Here is a 16110-nt window from a genome sequence, read left to right on the forward strand (position 1 = left end):
GCTAGGTAGTTCCAGCCCAGTCTGTGGGGGTCCCAACAGCACCCCTTTCCTGCTGCCTCCTGGGGGCACAGTCTGGAACCTCAGTGTGGGTGGAGTGACCTTGCAGGTCTTGTGATGTGGAGTTCTTTGGCTTATCTTCCCTACCGTAAAAATAAAGGTAAGTGATAACCAAGATTACCAAAAAACTGCCTCTACTATATATAAAATAGATCACCAACAAGGACCTACTATATAGCACAGGCAACTACAGTCAATATTTTGTAATAACCTATAAGGGAAGAAATCTTAAAAAGAATACATATATCTATAACTGAATCACTTTGTTGTACACCTGAAACCAGCACAAATTATAAACCCACTATACTTCAATTAATAAAATGTGCTTAATGTACAGTCAAGAAACATCTGTTGAGTGATTCCTCTATGCCAGGCTCCATTTTGGGACATTCTGCTTTGATTTCAAAATGTTTCTAACTAGAGGTGTTCCTGAAGCCAGCTGTCTACAAAGGCAACTCAGTAAACCCAGCTGCATGGTATGATTCAAGGTGCAGAGAAAGGCATCTTTTTCTATATTTAAAAAATCCTACCAAACAATCATTCTAAAGACAACATAAATATCTCAGTGTATCTTGAGGGGAAAGAGGATTTTTTAAGGAATCCCTCCACATCCAAGGAGCGATGGCTGCATGGGCGCAGGAGGGCCTAGAGGAGCTATTCCACTTTCAAGGTCAGGAAGGCTGGTGGTGAGGAGATACCACTCGTCCAAGGTAAGGAGCAGCGGCTGTGCTTTGCTGGAGCAGCCATGAAGAGATACCCAACATCCAAGGTAAGAGAAACCCAAATAAGATGGTAGGTGTGCAAGAGGGTAGCAGAAGGCAGACACACTGAAATCATAATCACAGAAAACTAGTCAATCGAATCACACTAGAACCAGAGCCTTGTCTAACTCCATAAAACTAAGCCATGCCCGAGGGGCCACCCAGGACGGGTGGGTCATGGCGGAGAGGTCTGACAGAATGTGATCCACTGGAGAAGGGAATGGCAAACCACTTCAGTATTCTTGCCTTGAGAACCCCATGAACAGTATGAAAAAGCAAAATGATAGGATACTGAAAGAGGAGCTCCCCAGGTCAGTAGGTGCCCAATATGCTACTGGAGATCAGTGGAGAAATAACTCCAGAAAGAATGAAGGGATGGAGCCAAAGCAAAAACAATACCCAACTGTGGATGCGACTGGTGATAGAAGCAAGGTCCGATGCTGTAAAGAGCAATATTGTATAGGAACATGGAATGTTAGGTCCATGAATCAAGGCAAATTGGAAGTGGTCAAACAAGAGATGGCAAGAGTGAATGTCGACATTCTAGGAATCAGCGAACTAAAATGGACTGGAATGGATGAATTTAACTCAGATGACCATTATATCTACTACTGCGGGCAGGAATCCCTCAGAAGAAATGGAGTAGCCATTATGGTCAACAAAGAGTCCGAAATGCAGTACTTGGATGCAATCTCAAAAACGACGGAATGATCTCTGTTCGTTTCCAAGGCAAACCATTCAATATCACAGCAATCCAAGTCTGTGCCCCAACCAGTAACACTGAAGAAGCTGAAGGTGAATGGTTCTATGAAGACCTACAAGACCTTTTAGAACTAACACCCCCGAAAGATGTCCTTTTCATTATAGGGGACTGGAATGCAAAAGTAGAAAGTCAAGAAACACCTGGAGTAACAGGCAAATTTGGCCTTGGAATGCGGAATGAAACAGGGCAAAGACTAATAGAGTTTTGCCAAGAGAATGCACTGGTCATAGGAAACACCTTCTTCCAACAACACAAGAGAAGACTCTACACGTGGACATCACCAGATGGTCAACACTGAAATCAGATTGATTATATTCTTTGCAGCCAAAGATGGAGAAGCTCTATACAGTCAACAACAACAAGACCAGGAGCGGACTGTGGCTCAGATCATGAACTCCTTATTGCCAAATTCAGACTGAAATTGAAGAAAGTAGGGAAAACCGCTAGACCATTCAGGTATGACCTAAATCAAATCCCTTATGATTATACAGTGGAAGTGAGAAATAGATATAAGGGACTAGATCTGATAGATAGAGTGCCTGATGAACTATGGACAGAGGTTCATGACATTGTACAGGAGACAGGGATCAAGACCATCCCCATGGAAAAGAAATGCAAAAAAGCAAAATGGCTGTCTGGGGAGGCCTTATAAATATCTGTGAAAAGAAGAGAAGCAAAAAACAAAGGAGAAAAGGAAAGATATAAGCATCTGAATGCAGAGTTCCAAAGAATAGCAAGAAGAGATAAGAAAGCTTTCCTCAGTGATCAATGCAAAGAAATAGAGGAAAAGAACAGAATGGGAAAGACTAGAGATCTCTTCAAGAAAATTAGAGATACCAAGGGAACATTTCATGCAAAGATGGCCTCGATAAAGGACAGAAATGGTAGGGACCTAACAGCAGCAGAAGATATTAAGAAGAGGTGGCAAGAACACACAGAACTGTACAAAAAAGATCTTCACAACCAAGATAATCAAAATGGTGTGATCACTCACCTAGAGCCAGACATCTTGGAATGTGAAGTCAAGTGGGCCTTAGAAAGCATCACTACGAACAAAGCTAGTGCAGGTGATGGAATTCCAGTTGAGCTATTTCAAATCCTGAAAGATGATGCTGTGAAAGTGCTGCACTCAATATGCCAGCAAGTTTGGAAAACTCAACAGTGGCCACAGGACTGGAGAAGGTCAGTTTTCATTCCAATCCCAAAGAAAGGTAATGCCAAAGAATGCTCAAACTACCGCACAATGCACTCATCTCACATGCTAGTAAAGTAATGCTCAAAATTCTCCAAGCCAGGCTTCAGCAATACGTGAACTGTGAACTTCCAGATGTTCCAGCTGGTTTTAGAAAAGGCAGAGGAACCAGAGATCAAATTGCCAACATCCACTGGATCATCAAAAAAGCAAGAGTTCCAGAAAAACATCTATTTCTGCTTTATTGACTATGCCAAAGCCTTTGACTGTGTGGATCGCAATAAACTGCGGAAAATTCTGAGAGAGATGGGAATACCAGACCACCTGACCTGCCTCTTGAGAAAACTATATGCTGGTCAAGTAGCAACAGTTAGAACTGGACATGGAACAACAGACTGGTTCCCAATAGAAAAAGGAGTATGTCAAGGCTGTATATTGTCACCCTGCTTATTTAACTTCTATGCAGAGTACATCATGAGAAATTCTGGGCTGGAAGAAGCACAAGCTGGAATCAAGTTTGCCGGGGGAAATATCAATAACCTCAGATATGCTGATGACACCACCCTTATGGCAGAAAGTGAAGAGGAGCTAAAGAGCCTCTTGATGAAAGTGAAAGAGGAGCGTGAAAAAGTTGGCTTAGAGCTCAACATTCAGAAAACGAAGATCATGGCATCTGGTCCCATCACTTCATGGGAAGTAGATGGGGAAACAGTGGAAACAGTGTCAGATTTTACTTTGGGGGCTCCAAAATCACTGCAGATGGTGACTGTAGCCATGAAATTAAAAGACGCTTACTCCTTGGAAGAAAAGTTATGACCAACCTAGATAGCATATTCAAAAGTAGAGACTTTACTTTGCTAACTAAGGTCCATCTAGTCAAGGCTATGGTTTTTCCTGTGTTCATGTATGGATGTGAGAGTTGGACTGTGAAGAAAGCTGAGCACTGAAGAGTTGATGCTTTTGAACTGTGGTGTTGGAGAAGACTCTTGAGAGTCCCTTGGACTGCAAGGAGATCCAATCAGTCCATTCTGAAGGAGATCAGCCCCGGGATTTCTTTGGAAGGAATGATGCTGAAACTGAAACTCCAGTACCTTGGCCACCTCATGCGAAGAGGTGACTCATTGGAAAAGACTGTGATGCTGGGAGGGATTAGGGGCAGGAGAAGGGGACGACAGAGGATGAGATGGCTGGATGGCATCACTGGCTCGATGAACGTGATTCTGAGTGAACTCCAGGAGTTGATGATGGATAAGGAAGCCTGGCATGCTTCAATTCATGGGGTCACCAAAAGTTGGACACGACTGAGCGACTGAACTGAACTGAACTGAGACTGACATAAGTTTTTTTTATGACCTCTGTCCTTTTGGCAGGGGCTGTCATGGGGGCCGAGAGGTCCAAGACAGTGGGTCTGCTCTGCAGTCTTGTGGTCCAGGGCTGATATATTTCTGAAAATATTCTTTTCCATTATGGTTTATCACAGGATACAGAACATAGTTCCCTCTACTATACAGTAGGACCTTCTTGTTTGTCCATCTTATATATAATAATTTGCATCAGGTAATCCCAAACTCTCAGTCTATCCCCCATCACTCTTACCCCTCTTTGGTACCCACAGGTCTGTTCTGTATGTGAGTCTGTTTCTGTTTTGTAGATAAGTTCATTTATGTTATATTTTCTGTTGTTGTTCAGTCACTAAGTCATGTTCAACTCTTTTGACCCCATGGACTGCAGCTCACCAGGCTCCTCTCTCCTCCACTATCTCTGGGAGTTTCCTCAAATTTATGTGCATTGAGTTGGTCATGCCAACCAACAGTCTTACCCTTTGTCATCCCTTTCTCTTCCTGCCCTCAATCTTTCCATGCATTAGTGTCTTTACCAATGAGTCAGCTCTTTGCATCAGGTGGCCAAGTGTTGAAGCTTCAGTTTCAGCATCAGTCCTTCCAGTGAATATTCAGGGTTATTTCCTTTAGGATTGATTGGTTGGATCTCCTTGCAGTCCAAGGGACTCTCAAGAGTCTTATCCAACACCACGTTCAAAAACATCAATTCTTTGGTGCTTAGCCTTCCTTATGGTCCAACTCTCACATCTGTACATGACTACTGGAAAACCAATAGCTTTGATTGTACGGACCTTTGTTGGCAAATATTTCTGCTTTTTAATATGCTGTCTAGGTTTGTCATAGCTTTTCTACCAAGGAGCAAGTGTCCTGTAATTTCATGGCAGCAGTAACCTTTCATAGTGATTTTGGAGCCCCCCAAAATAAAGTCTAGCACTCTTTTTCCATCTATTTGCCATGAAGTAATGGGACCAGATACCATGATCTTCATTTTTTGAATGTTGAGTTTTAAGCCATTTTTTTCCACTCCCTTCTTTCACCTTCATCAAAAGGCTGTTTAGTTCCTCTTTGCTTTCTGCCATAAGGGTGTGTCATCTGCATATCTGAGGTTACTGATATTTCTCCCAGCAAACTTGATTCCAGCTTGTGCTTCATCCAGCCCAGCATTTCCCATGATGTACTCTGCATAGAAGTTAAATAAAGAGGGTGACAGTATACAGTCTTGACATACTTCTTTCCCAATTTTGAACCACTCAGTTGTCCCATGTTCAGTTCTAACTGTTGCTTCTTGTCCTGTATACAGGTTTCTCAGAAGACAGGTAAGTGGTCTGGTATTCTCATCTCTTTAAGAATTTTCCACAGTTATATTTTAGATTCCACATACAAATGATATCATATGCTATTTGTCTTTGTCTGACTTACCTGCCTCCTGAGAAATCTGTATGCAAGTCAAGAAGCAACAATTAGAACTGGACATGGAACAACAGACTGGTTTCAAATCAGGAAAGGAATACATCAAGGCTGTGTGTTGTCACCCTGCTTATTTATCTTATATGCAGAGTACATCATGTGAAATGCTGGGCTGGATGAAGAACTCAAGAGACTCTTGATGAAAGTGAAAGAGGAGAGTGAAAAAGTTGGCTTAAAACTCAACATTCAGAAAACTGAGATCATGGCATCTGGTCCCATCACTTCATGGCAAATAGATGGGGAAACAGTGGAAACACTCACAGACTTTATATTTTAGGGTTCTAAAATCACTGCAGATGGTGACTGCAGTGATGAAACTAAGACACTTGTTCCTTGGAAGAAAAGCTATGACCAACATAGACAGCATATTAAAAAGCAGAGACATTACTTTACTGACAAAGGTCCATCTAGTCAAAGCTACGGTTTTTCCAGTAGTCATGTATGGATATGAGAGTTGGACTAGTAAGAAAGCTGAGCACTGAAGAATTGATGCTTTTGAACTGTGGTATGGGAGAAGACTCTTGAGAGTCTCTTGGATAGCAAGGAGATCAAACCAGTCAATCTTAATGGAAATCAACACTGAATATGCATTGGAAGAACTAATGCTGAAGCTCCAATACTGTGTTCACTTCATGTGAAGAACTGACTCCTTAGAAAAGACCCTGATGCTGGGAAATTTGAAGACAGGAGGAGAAGGGGATGACAGAAGATGAAATGGTTGGATGGCATCAGTGACTCAATGGACGTGAGTTTGAGTAAGCTCCAGGAGTTGGTAATGGACAGGGTGGCCTGGCATGCTGCACTCCATGGGGTCGCAAAGAATCGGACACAAATGAGCGACTGGACTGACTTACTTCACTTAGTATAATAATCTCTAGGTTCATCCATGTTGCTGTAAATGACATCATTTCATTCTTTTTTTTATGACTGAGTAGTGTTCTATTTTGTATATATATGTTCCACCTTTTCTTTGTTCAAATTCATCTGTCGATAAACATTTATTTTGCTTCCATGTCTTAGCTGTTGTTAATAGTGCTGCAATGAACACTGGAGTGAATTATCTTTTCAGATTATAGGTTGTCCGAATATACAGGGCATGACATGACCCTTTAATAGCACAGTATACTGTCTGTCTGTTCATATATTGTGTTTGTTTGTGTTTTATATACAAAAAGAGTAAGATGTTTCTCACCCCCTTCAAACATCCCCCTGCAGTGCAGACATGTAGATGGAAAATGATGATGGCAAAGATAAAGACTCACAGAGGTATTAAGAGATGGCTGTAGCTGTCCCTGTGCACCACTCACTCTGTGCTGCGTGTCATCCCAAGTACTTTAGACCCAGGGTCCCCACCCCTGGACCTCGGACTGGTATTGGGCTATGGCCTCTTAGGAACTGGGTTGCAGAGTGGGAAGTGAGTGGTGGGTGAGCAAGTGAAACTTCATCTGCTGCTCCCCATCTTGCATTAACACCTGAACCATCCGCCTGACTTCCCTGGTCCATGATAAAATTGTCTTCCAAGAAATCAGTCCCTGATGCCAAACAAGCTGGAGACTGTTGCTTTAGACAACATATAGTTTGATCCCCACAGTGAAGTACTCAGTTGATGGGAAAACTGAGGCAGAGAGTAGTCAAGTGACTTGTCCACAGAAGTGTTGACGTTTGCAGTTGATAAAAAGTCTGGGACTTTGGTTGATCCTTCCATTTCTGCTGACCACACCCAAGCATTTTGGATAGTTGGGTGTTTTCTCCTTAATGACTTGCAGGGAAGCACATTTTCTAGGTTATGTGCCCCACTGCCCCAGCATGGACGACACCAACTTGGTACAAGTGAAACTAGTGTCTGACGGGTGCAGTGCAAGGTGGAAGAGAGGAAGTGTCGTCCCTCTCCCATGGCTTTGCCCTGGAAGCTGGGTGCTGAGACAGTGGGACTTGGTGTAGTTGGTTGAATTAAACTTTAGCCTCTACATACATGTTTGCAGCTGTGCTTTCTAGAAGGACCACATCAAAAAAGTGAAACTGTCCCAGGTCCAATAAAAGTCCTCTTTTGGATGTGGAAAAAAGAACCCTTCTCTACTGTTGGAAATGTAAGTTGGTACAATCATTATGAAGAGCAGCATGGAGATTTCTTAAACCCTAAAAATAGAGTGGCCATATGATCCAGCAATCCCACTTCTGGGCATATATCTGGAAAAGATGAACACTCTAATCAAAAAAGATACCTGCAACGCAATGTTCATTGCAGCACTATTTACAATAGCCAGGATATGAAGCTTCTTAAATGTCCATTGACAGATGAATGGATAAAGAAGACGTTTACTCAGCCATGAAAAGGAATGAAGTAATGCCATTTGCAACAACATAGATGGACCTAGCGACTATCATACTAAGTTAAGCCAGTCAGAGAAAGACAAATACCATATGATATCGCCTATACGTGAAATTAAAAAAATCAATACAAATGAATTTACAAACAAAGCAGAAATAGACTCACAGACATAGAAAATAATCTCATGGTTACCAAAGGGGGGAGGGGATGAGGGATAAATTAACAGTTCAGGATTAACATATACCCACTACTATATGTAAAATAGATACCAATAAGCATAGGGAACTATACTTAGTATTTTATAATAACCTATAACAAAAAAGAATAATCCACCTATACGTCAATAAAAAAATACAAAAACTGTGCAGGTGATTAAGATGTATTACAACATCCTCTGGATCATGGAAAAAGCAAGAGAGTTCCAGAAAAACATATATTTCTGCTTTATTGACAATGCCAAAGCCTTTGACTGTGTGGATCACAATAAACTGTGAAAAATTCTGAGAGAGATGGGAATACCAGACCATCTGACCTGCCCCTTGAGAAATCTGTATGCAGGTCAGGAAGCAACAGTTAGAACTGGACATGGAACAACAGACTGGTTCCAAATAGGAAAAGGAGTACGTCAAGGCTGTATACTGTCACCCTGCTTATTTAACTTCTATGCAGAGTACACCATGAGAAACGCTGGACTGGAAGAAACACAAGCTGGAATCAAGATTGCCTGGAGAAATCTCAATAACCTCAGATATGCAGATGACACCACCCTTATGGCAGAAAGTGAAGAGGAACTCAAAAGCCTCTTGATGAAAGTGAAAGAGGAGAGTGAAGAAGTTGGCTTAAAGCTCAACATTCAGAAAACGAAGATCATGGCATCCGGTCCCATCACTTTATGGGAAATAGATGGGGAAACAGTGGAAATAGTGTCAGACTTTATTTTTTTTGGCTCCAAAATCACTGCAGATGGTGACTGCAGCCATGAAATTAAAAGACGCTTACTCCTTGGAAGCAAAGTTATGACCAACCTAGATAGCATATTGAAAAGCAGAGACATTACTTTGCTGACTAAGGTCCGTCTAGTCAAGGCTATGGTTTTTCCAGTAGTCACATATGGATGTGAGAGTTGGACTGTGAAGAAGGCTGAGTGCCAAAGAATTGATGCTTTTGAACTGTGGTGTTGGAGAAGACTCTTGAGAGTCCCTTGGACTGCAAGGAGATCCAACCAGTCCATTCTGAAGGAGATCAGCCCTGGGATTTCTTTGGAAGGAATGATGCTAAAGCTGAAACTCCAATACTTTGGCCACCTCATGCGAAGAGTTGACTCATTGGAAAAGACTGTGATGCTGGGAGGGATTGGGGGCAGGAGGAGAAGGGGACGACAGAGGATGAGATGGCTGGATGGCATCACTGACTCGATGCACGTGAGTCTGAGTGAACTCCGGGAGTTGGTGATGGACAGGGAGGCCTGGCGTGCTGCGATTCATGGGGTCGCAAAGAGTCGGACATGGCTGAGTGACTGAACTGAACTGAAGATGTATAGTTCACTGGTCTAGCTAAAGCTAGTCAACAGTTAAGACAAGTACAGTCCATATGTACCAAAATGATAACAAAAATATTTGCCTTCCTCCATTATTTCATTGCTAGGAATTTATTCAAAGAGACAATCCCAGATGCACATGACATTATAACTACAGTGCTTATTAAATTTTACTTATAATTAGAAACCTGAGACTGAAAAACAATAGGCTTTCAAATTACATTTCTTTTGATCCAGACATAATCATATTTGGCAACAAATATTTATCTAGATCCCAAGGATAGCTGCATAATGGTGAAAAGCTGGAAATATCTTAATTTTCACAGTTAGGTTTGGTGAATAAAAATATACTCTATCTACACATGATATATACCATACCATCATTCAATGATGATAAAGATGAATATTTAACGGTGGAGGAACAGTCTTCGTGTTGTGTGAAGCAAATAAAAATACAATCTGAGTCAACAAATCTTTAATGGGTGCTTATTGCGTGTTGCCAGGCAGGGCTCTAGGCCCTAGGAAGGCATTAGTGAACAAAAACAACAAAACCTCGATGTAATCGTGGAGATGACAGTCTAGTGTGGGGAGAGAGGTGATTTTATGGCATGTTAGGAGGTTAAAAGCGTGACAGAAAGCAGATCCGTCTAAGGAAGATAGAGGATGGTGAGGGTGTGTAGGGGTGATGAGTGGAGGGTTTTCAGTCTGAAAAAAGCCTCAGTCTGGACAGCCTCACTGAGAAGGTAGCATTTGGGTTAAGACTGAGGGAGTGAATAAACAACAAATTCCTACTGTGTAGCACAGGGAACTATATGATAAACCATAGTGGGAAAGAATATGGAAAAGAACGTATTGGGTTAGTCAAAAAGTTCACTTGGGGTTTTCCTTAAGATGGTAAGAAAAAACCCAAATGAACTTTTTGACCAACCCAATATATATATGTATAACTGAATCACTTTGCTGTATAGAAGAAATGAACACAACGTGGTAAATAAACTATATTCCAATAAAATAAATTAAAAAAAGATTGAAGGGGGATGAAGGAGTGACCATGGGATAGGAAAGTCCCCAGGTGAAGGGGACCCTGCAAGGGCCCTGGGGCCACATGTACCTGGCTCATCCAGGGACCATTGAGGGACCCAATATGTCTGGAGTCAGGCAAAGGAGAGGTGAGGCTTAAAAGGTGAGAGCAGTGTGATCGCAGAGGGTCCTGAGAGCCATTGCGAGGAATCCTACTTTTGCTTGAAGAGAAATGGGAGGGATGTTTTCTGTGTTTATAATATTCTATAGATTTACTGTCCAGTATGATAACCTCTAACTCCTCGTCGCTACTAAGAACCTGAATTGTGGCTACTTTGAACTGAGTGCATTGTAATTGTAAAATACACACTGGGCTCAAAGGCCAAATTCAATACTGCTGCTGCTGTTCCTGCTAAGTTGCTTCATTCGTAACCGACTCTTTGCGACCCCATGGACTGTGACCTGCCAGGCTCCTCTGTCCATGGGATTCTCCAAGCAAGAATACTGGAGTGGGTTGCCATGCTCTCTTCCAGGGGATTTTCCCACTCTTTGCGACCCCATGGACTGTGACCTGCCAGGCTCTTCTGTCCATGGGATTCTCCAAGCAAGAATACTGGAGTGGGTTGCCATGCCCTCTTCCAGGGGATTTTCCCGACCCAGAGATCAAACCTGCATTTCCTGTGGCTCCTGCATTACAGGCAGATTCTTTGCTACTCAGCCACCGGGGGAAGCCCAAGTCTGCATTCTTTAGTACAAAAAATAATTTAAAATATCTTCATCATTTTTATATTTGATTACACATTGAAATATAAATATTTTAGATATATGGACTTTTTTTTTACTTTGTAAAAATAATTCATTTATTTTTATCTGAAACGCAGTTTTTTGCCATTGTTCTTTCTTGTCTATGGGCTATGAAGAAGAGCAGGTCTAAACATGTGTAACTCATTCTGTCACCTCCTGCCCACTGTCTTCTGGTCAGCTGTTGTTTAGCAGCATTTCTTTGTGACAGCAGCCAGCAACAGTAGGGGTACTTCTGGACTTTGTACTGTCAGACCCTTGTGCAACCTTGGATGGATCTGTGATTGTATTCTTTGCTGCTAAAGCAGTACAGCCTCCACATGTTGGCAGTTTCTCTCCAGTTGGCCTGATCAGAAAATCATGGGCAAACTGAATTCTTCAAGATAGCTGCTGTTTCTTCATCCACTTCAATAGTTTCATCTTTCTTAAATGTGAAATTTGCATAAAATATTGAGTCTTTTTCATGTCCTTTGATTCCTCCATTATAAATAACTTGGCATGTTTTGGTTGGTCCTGTCTTAGGGAATTTGAAGAGGCGAAATGTTGCAGAAACAAAACATCTGTCACCAATCATGTTTTCTAGTTCCTTGTTTTGAACTGTAATGAAATTGGCAGTGACCAAACATGGAGGGCAGAAGCCAATTTTTTGGGCAAGGATAGGAAGGTCTTTCCAGTACAAAGCACCACCTAGGCACTCACCCCATAAAACTTTGTGTGTCCTGATTTTTCCTGGAAATTCAAGACTAGCAAAGATGTCACTGAAATATAGCCTCCGCCATGCTTTATCATTCAATATATCTCCTGCAGCACTTGCTGTTTATTAGGTAGAAGGTTAATGACATAATTGGATATCACAATATTGTAACGCTCATTCTTGATTACAGCCTCTTCCAGTTTCTCTATGTAGTCATGAATAAAGGTCACATTGGGTGCCTGGAAGCCATATTTTTCCATGTGTTATTCAATGTACTTGTTATCCACTTGTACCTGACCTTCTGTCATGTCTATTCCAGTGACATGTCCCTTCTCACCAACCAACTAACTAAGAGCATAGAAGTCTCAGTTAATTCCACTACCCAGGTCCAAAATTCGGCAGTTTTCCAGACACTCAGAGATGACCAGACCACAGCCATAATACCTCAAGGACGCTTCCTCGTGTATATCCTGCAGGGCTTCCCAGACCTTTTTGCAGACCAGCCTGCTGCAGTGACACCAGCATTGGTCTGCTGATATCTTAAGCACCTGCACGTCTTCCTGGATCTCAGTGTTGCAGGGGATCACCATGTCTTCTCTGTATCCAGGACTTGGGTACCCTGCAGATGGCTCTTGAGGCTAGATGTTGTGTGCTGTGCTTAGTTGCTTAGTCAAGTCTGACTCCTTGTGATCCCATGAACTGTACCCCACCTGGCTCCTCTGTCCATGGGATTCTCCAGGCAAGAAAACTGGAGTGGGTTGCCATGCCCTCCTCCAGGGGATCTTTCCAACCCAGGGGTCAAACTCAGGTCTCCTGCATTACAGGCAGATTCTTTATTGATGGAGCTGCCAGGGAAGCTATATATATCGAATTAAATAAATATATTATTAAAGTTAATCGAGCTGCTTCATTCTCCCTTTATGGATGTGGCTAGTAGAAAATGTGAGTTTACAGGTGTGATCCCCTCCTATTTCCACTGGACGATCCTGTTCCATGGAGAACAGCGGGATTGTTCAGTCACTCAGTCATGTCTGACTCGCTGTGACCCCATGGACTGAACCACACAAAGCTTTCTTGTCCTTCACTATCTCCCTGAGTTTGCTCAAACTCAGGTCCATTGAGTCAGTGATGTCATTCAATCATCTCATCCTCTGTCGCCCCCTTCTCCTCCTGCCCTCAATCTTTCCCAGCATCAGGGTCTTATCCAGTGAGTCAGCTCTTCACATCAGGTGGCCAAAGTATCAGAGCTTCAGCTTCAGCATCAGCCCTTCCAATGAATATTCAAGGTTGATATCCTTTAGGATTGACTGGTTTGTTTTCCTTGCTGTCCAGATGACTTCAATTCTATAGATGAGAGTGAGAAGCAAATGGGACCCTCGTGATTGTGTCAGAGGTGAGTAGAAATGATGGGAGATGTGATATAGATTCACATTTATTTATTTTGGGGCTGTGCTGTGTGGCTTGTGGGATCATAGTTCCCCTACCAGGGACTGAACCCATGCCTTCAGCAGTGAAAGCTCTGGACCACACGGGAATTCCTAGGATATATTTTGAATCATAAATGATACAGTTTTGGGGACAGACTGGATGGGAGTGTGAGAGGATAACTCTAGGGTTTTTAACTAGGAAACTGGAAGGGTGGAGCTGGGACTGATCAGGTCTTAGCATCAGGTATTGAATTTGAGGTGTCCACAGCACAGCCAAGTAGAGATGCTTGATAGAGAGTTACAGAGGGGAGTCTGGAGTTGGGGGAGAGGGCAGGTCTGGGGAGGGAGCTTGGAGGGGCTGTTTCAAGCCCTGAGTCTAGACAAGGACCCCAGGGAAGAGAAGAGGACTGAGCCCCCAGTGCTCCAGCTCTGAGAGGCTGGCGGAAGAGGAGAAACTGCAAAGCAAGCCAAGAATGTATGGGGAATGGGGGACTGGAGGACTGACATCCTACAAGCAGAGCAAAGAAAGAGCTTTCAGGAGGCAGGAGAGGGAAAGAGAGGCAAACACCAGAGAGAGAGGGCTCTTTTAGTGGAAGGCTGATGGGAATGTCTAAAGGCAGACCCACCAGGGAAGAATTTGGAGGAAGTATTGCTGCAATTTTTTTTTCAAAGAAATTAGTGTAAAAAGGAGCAAAAAACTGGGAAGATAGCATCAAGGTTAGGCTATGCATCCAAATGTGAAGAGTTGCACCCTTGGGATGATGAATGTGCTTCTTAAAATTTTGTTGTGACTTAGGAAAATAATTCCTATAACAACCAGGTTAATTTTGAGCTGAAAAAGTTCTAAAATCAATAGTGGAGTTTGTATAATTTCTTAATAGCTAAACCCTCTAATCAGCTCAGTTCTTAAATACAGAATTGGAAGTTGGGAGCTCCCTATGGATGTTTTCAAATTTCCCTTAAAAAATGGAGTGGCATTATCTTTTTTACTTGGGCTGAGACACAATATTGAATTTCTCCTTAAATTACTAGGAGATGGCCTGTCTCTAGAATGGACCTGAACAAATTGATCTACCCTCTGTCAATGAAGGGCTTTTAAAAGGTTCTTCTTGCCTTTCAGCCTTTTTTAAACAAATATTTTTAATTGAAGGATAATTGATTTACAATATTGTGTTGGTTTCTGCCACACAGCAACATGAATCTGCCATAGGTACATACATGTCTCCTCCCTCTTGACCCTGCCTCCCACCTTCCATCCCATCCCAAGCCTCTAGGTTGTCATAGAGCCCTGGTTTGAGTTCCCTGAGTCATACAGCAAATTCCCATTGGAATTTATTTATTTTACATATGGTAGCGTATGTATTTCCATGCTACTCTCTCCATTTGTCCCACCCTCTCCCCCCTCATCCTCCCCACCCTGTGTCCATAAGTTGTTCTTTATGTCTGTATCTCCTTTGCTACGCTGCAAATAGGATCATTAGTATCATCTTTCTAGACCCCATACATGTGTGTTAAAATACGATATTTATTTTTCTCTTCTGTACTTCTCTCTGTATAATGCGCTCTAGTTTCATCCACCTCATTAGCACTGACCAAATTTATTCCTTTTCCTTTTTATGCCTGAGTAATACTCCACACACACACACACACACACACACACACACACACACACATCTATGAAGTGAAAAGTCTCTTAGTCGTGTCCAACTCTTTGCGACCCCATGGGCTGTAGTCTGACAGGCTCCTTTGTGCGTGGGATTTTCCAGGCAAGAATACTGGAGTGGGTTACCATTTCCTTCTCCAGTGGATCTTCCCGGCCCAGGGATTGAACCCGGGTCTCCTGCACTGCAGGCAGACTCTTTACTGTCTGAGCTACCAGGGAAGCCCATATATACATAGCACAGCTTCTTTATCCATTCATCTGCTGGTACACATCTGTGTTGCTTCCATGTTGTAGCTATTGTAAATAGTGCTGCAATGAACATTGTGGTACATGTGTCTTTTTCAATTATGGTTTTCTCAGTGCCATTCAGTCTTTTAGTGTGAAAGTCAAGGGGAAATTCCCTATGTCAGGATTATTCCCATGTGAATGGTACTTAGGCCAGTATTTGGTGCAGCCCCTGTTTTTACTTGAGAAGTGATTATTCACAGTAAAATAGTGATAGCCACTATTCACTGAGTGTTCAACACAGATATGATGTTAAGGACTTTATCTACATTTATCGATATTAATATAATCAGCATACAAACCTATGATATTTTTATTACGTCCTTTTTGATAACTAGGGTAGCTGAAACTCAGAGATCACATAGGTGGTAGGGCCAGATTTGCCTGATCACAGTTCAAGTTCCAGTCTACTCTCAGGGGTGAACAAAACTGGATGAAACCTCCCTTCCCCTCAAGGCCCTGCTACCTATGTGTAGGTAGGGAGGCAGTGCAGTGGGGATTCCCCTGGGGCAGCCTTTTGGAAGTTTTCAGTCAAGATTTTAGGATAAACAAAAAATGTATTTTCTTACTGAAGGAAGAGTTTTTCTCTTCCTTCTAGTCAAGAAAAGTGCTCAGTACTGTCTGTAACCTTGGCCTGTGATAGAGTTTTGGCAAATCCAGTCTCTGGCATCACTAAGAGGGGGTTAAGCACCGCCCCCCATTTATCTCTATATCAGAAGGAGTTGCATCTTAGCAATGGGAGAAAATGTCTTAAAACAAATTCCTTCAAGAAGA

At 42.4% G+C, this 16110-nt stretch overlaps 1 pseudogene; it reads right to left on the reverse strand.

Annotated features, from left to right (window-relative positions):
* Positions 1-11444: 11444 nt before the first annotated feature.
* LOC128060804 (arsenite methyltransferase-like) lies at positions 11445-12551 on the reverse strand (annotated as a pseudogene).
* Positions 12552-16110: the final 3559 nt, after the last annotated feature.

The sequence above is a fragment of the Budorcas taxicolor genome, chromosome 2, assembly GCF_023091745.1.
Source record: "Budorcas taxicolor isolate Tak-1 chromosome 2, Takin1.1, whole genome shotgun sequence".
In the NCBI taxonomy this organism is placed as follows: Eukaryota; Metazoa; Chordata; class Mammalia; order Artiodactyla; family Bovidae; genus Budorcas; species Budorcas taxicolor.